The following is a 4,868-nucleotide window of genomic DNA, read 5'->3' as shown; positions in this document are numbered from 1 at the left end:
AAGAATAATGGAGTCTCCAGCACTGCGAGTCTTGCTTGTCTGACCTTCCATGGATTTTATGCTCCTGAAGAAGTGCAGCCTGCCAGGAAAAGAGGGATGTCTTTGCCTGCTCCCCTGGATTGATCAGGAGCTGCTGCTCCCAGCACAGCAGCCGAGCAGGGCTGTTGTGCATGGTGGTAAAGAATAGGCATAAGATAAAACAAAACCCTGGTTTGTTATTCAGTAGGGAAGGCAAAGAAGATCTCAGGATGTTATTTGGTTCTTTTCTCTCACAATCAAAATGAAGCCATTGGCAATTAGCACAAATTTAGTCTGTGACAGGACTCCACAATAAGCACATGGAAGCAAAACATAGCTGGGAAACTTTGAGCTTATATAAGAGGATATAATCAATAAAAACCGGAATGGCATTGCCACAGATGTAGTTGCCTCTAATCCAGTACTGGTTTTCCAGTAATAGGCCAGTATCACATGGAAATCCTAGAACATGGTGGGAATTTCACCCACAACTCATAGTGTAGATTTTTTTTTTATTTCCCTTGTACATTAAAGAAATAATGTACCTTATGTAGAAATCAGGTCTGAGTGAGAAAATAAAGTCTTGGAAAATTGCAAAAGTTGTGAGAAAACTTTATTCATGCAAAGTTTATTGTCATGGGGGAAAGGAGACTTTATTAAAGATTTAAATTTAATAAAGTAATAACTCGAGGAAGAAATAAAAATCTTGATAAAGTTGATCCAAAAGAGCCTGACAATAAGAGGACTTAATCTGAAGGATTACAAAATCAGGAGTGAAATACAAACCCAACAGAGCAGGTTCATGTAGCAAGTAATGAGCCTGCACCCCTGCGTGGCAATGTGAGGGAATATATTCAAGGAGCTGAAAGAATTAGATGAGATTCTTGACACCAGGGATTAAGGGTTGTGACATGAAAATAAGAAAAGGATCTGAATCAGTGAACACATGATGTATCTTGAGCCAATGGCTTTCTGTTCTTAAGATTTTATTTGGTTTTTAGTACTTTTTGCCTTGGAGGTACAACACAACTGTGGTTTGTGAGCAGGCTTAGCTTTTTGCTGCCTGTCAGCCCATTTTCCTGGTTGTCTGGGGCTGAGTTCATGATTCTGCGTCATGAGATTCCTTATTCTTTCAAAGTCACCACTTGGGGAACTATCTCTCAGTCTGAGCACACTGGATGATATTTTCATTGCGTCCTGATCCTGTAGGAGTGAGGCATCAGGGTTTCCTCTGGAAAGGAAGGTGCTGATAGCCAGAGAAATCTAGTCTGGGTTTTTTTACACTGTCAATAGTTATTGTGCTACATACTGACTGAGCACCTGAGATTGCCCAGACTGGCCATTTCCCTCCTTGCCTTTTTCAGGGCACTCTTTATGTTTGCCCTGGGGGAGCTGAAGTGGCCCTGGGACAGGGCTGAGTTGGCATCATTTTCCCTGCGTGTGTCTGCAACAGTTTACAGAAAATCCTTGACCTTGAAACAGAAAGATGTAAAGGGAGTGGACGAACATGAGTTCCTTTGATTTACATTACAGTCAGATTTTCAAAGCTTCCTGACCCTTCTGATTCCTTCTCGTGGCTCTCCCAGCTGGGAAAGGCTGGTCTGCAGGAGCCACCTGAGACAAGCTGTGCTAAATCAAACCACTTTGCAGGCGCAGGGGAGCACATTCAGAGCAGCTCGAATCTTGAATCAGGCTGTGCTGAGTGAGGGTGGGAGTTAATTAAAGCCAGTCTTTCAATGGAAATTCTTTCAGTGCATTTCTATCTGTGGAGATGGTGATTGATGAGAACATAAATGGCTGATTTTACTGCAAGTTATTAACATTCCAGTCCTTGCTGCATCACCACTGATCCTGCTCAGCAAAGACCACTCTCCAGTGATGTCACTGCATATTTCTCTGCACAGTCAAGTGGTAAAGAGTATGATCATTGCAATTACTACTCTGATTAGCCCACTCTGCTACTTGAGGTAGTAAAAAATAGATGTTTCCTTTGCCTAGTGGCAAATCCTCATTGCCAGCCTGTCAGCAGCAAGGAAGCAATATTTATAGTTGTCTTTAGGGAGCTCTGTCCCATCGTGCCGTTAATTATGATAAACTGTTTTATTTGTAGGAGCTCAAAACTGCTTTGCACTGTGGCAATGCACAGGCTATAAAGGATCTGCTTAATGGGGATGGTCAAACCAGCAGATATCTCCTGCAATATGACAGGAAAAACAGCAAGATGTGCCTGCTCTGAGAAATCAAAGTGTGATTGTAGCACAGCCTGATAATACAGCTGTGTAATGACAGCTGGAGATGAAGGCAGAGTTCTGAGTGTGTCAGCCCTGCTTCCCATACAGGGTAGGCTCAGCTTTCCTCAACACTGCACACAAAACAGGATGATGACTCTCCAGAGGAGAGCCTGTCACATGGGAGGTTGAAACACGGGCTCTCACCTGGCAGGAGTAACATGGAGAGCCCCACGGGAAGCTGGTTTGTTTGCTTCTATGGAAATGGGGAGGTTTCTGCTTCTCTGGTGATGCTCAGCCCCCTCCTGCTGATAGTGGTTGTCCCCACTATGGACTATGCCCAAAGCCATTAGGGATTGCCTTGCTTCCCAGGGCCTTAACACATCCAGAATAGGGAGCAGTGTCCCAGGAGCCCTGTTGCCTCCCAGCATGTGGCTCTTGCCCTAAGCCCAGGGCTGGCCCTGCAGGTGTGAGCCAGGCTGGGGGGGCACAGTCCACCCCTCCCTTTCCTCCCAGCCCCCTGGCACTGCTCAGGCTCTGCACAGCCTGGGAACTGTTGACCTGGAGCAGAGTCCGTGTTCCTCAGTGCAGAGCCACTCACAACCCCGCTCTCGTGGCAGGATCCAGGCATTGAGGACAGCACCCTCTGGAATCACTGTGAGACTTCTGCAGATCCCAAAATGTTCTGAAACTCAGCACAAGCAAACAGATGGATAATTTATGGGTGCTCTGATGGAGGGTTTAGCTGAGGAAGCTTTCTGGGGCCTTTTATTGGAGGAGATTCATTAGCATTTGTACAGGAAGGGCTGGAAAGCCCCAGCACTGCCTCTGCTGGCCCACATTGAAGTCTTTCATCATGACACTGCACAAAGCAGGACTTGACAGGCCATCTAAATTAGGGCTGCGTGAGCAAAAATATTCTTTATCTTGGGAAAAGAAAGAAATTATATTAATATATAATGCCCTACATTTAACATTCCCTCAGTACCCTCCCACTTCTGAGTTACTGTACTTGGAGATGTGATCATATATTAAACACTGTGAATTCAGGATCCTTTTCGTTCTGGCAGTTTGTCTGGAGCTGTTCCATAGAATGTGTTCAGCTTTTGTATTCATCTCAAACCCAAAATTTATTGGAATGATGTATTGGTTAGAAAGTCTGGGAAAATCTGACAATATTGTACTTTTACTCTTGTCTTTTGTGATTCACATACCTGTCAGAGGAGCACGTGCACTTTCCTTTGCAGTCAATAATGAACTAATTAGAGCATAATTAGAGCAACTATTGCTTTTTATGCATAAAATCATAACACCTCCATGTGAGTCACAGGATGTCTCGTGTGAGATGTGCAGGCAGGTTGGACTGTGGATCCTGGGAGTTTTCCTGAAGCTTTAATTAGAGCTTCCTGCTGGCTCAGGGTTTCAGAATTGGGAAAGCAGAGTTGTGGACAAAAGAGATTGTTTTCCTGGGACAGGGCCACAAACAGGGCTGTGAACTCACGGAATTCATCCTACAGCCCAAATACTTGGCCCTTCAGTTACAGGCAATCACAAAATTAAGAAATTGTATAATGCTGCAAAAGAAAACATTTTTTACCCCAAATATTTTAGTGTATTTTCCAAATACTGTTTACATTGTAATACTAATACAAGTCCTTATGATCCCAAAAACATTTTTTAAAATATAGGAATTATAGCTGAAGAGTTTGCTTTTTATGAAGAAAGATAAGGTGGATAGACAACGAAAAGCTGGGGCTCTTCCCTAAAACTGTCAAAGTTTATGAGGCTGTCTGAGCTAGATGGGATTTGAGGGTATGTTACCTCTGTACAGGATAGAATTTAAAAAATTCAACAGCAAGAACACATTTAGAGGACATGTCTCTTCAGGTTAAGGTGCCAGTCTAGCTCATGGTACAAAAGAAGTCAGTGCAAACTCAGGTTGGACTAATGTAGGGCAATTTTTCACAAGGTAACCACTTGCAGGGCTGCAGTGATAGAGAAAAAACTCACCATGCTGAGACAGTTCAATTAAAAATTGTCTTACATTTAGTGAAAAAAAAAATAAAAAATAGAAGGATAAATCCAAGACAAAAGAGGAAAGGTAAAGAGTAATTAATTTTTTTAACTGCATGGTGCTTGAATGTGCTTTGCAGGGCTCTGTGTGCAGAGCAAGAAATTCATCTGACACAGCCACGAATATTTACAGTATTGGAAATTCCATGCAGGGAGTTTTTGTTTCCCATGGAGGCTGAAGCGTAGCTTGCTGTAACAAAATAAACAGTTAAGTTGTTCTGGAGATGTATTTTCTTGCAACTCCAATCAAAACTGTAGCAGCAAGGACATAAAGGTGTGGTTTGGGATGAGTGGGAAACGCCCCAGTGCAGCAATCCAGGCCTGTGGGCAACCTGCTGTCCCAGGGACTCGGGGTGAGCAGCTTCCAGGGCTTTGCTCAGCAAAGATGGATGGAAGGGTTTCCTTAAATAACCACCTGAATACCTGGGGTTTAGTCACTTGGAATCATCCCTTCATGCAGAAAAGGTGATTTCTAAACTCTTGGTTAATAGTGCCTGGGGTGAGATCCCCGTTTGTACAGGACTCATTCCATGTTAAATATTAACCTTT

Source organism: Pipra filicauda, unplaced genomic scaffold (genome assembly GCF_003945595.2).
Source record: "Pipra filicauda isolate LSUMZ 115617 unplaced genomic scaffold, ASM394559v2 scaffold13_size5146498_pilon, whole genome shotgun sequence".
NCBI lineage: Eukaryota > Metazoa > Chordata > Aves > Passeriformes > Pipridae > Pipra > Pipra filicauda.
Note: the sequence above shows the minus strand (reverse complement) of the source record.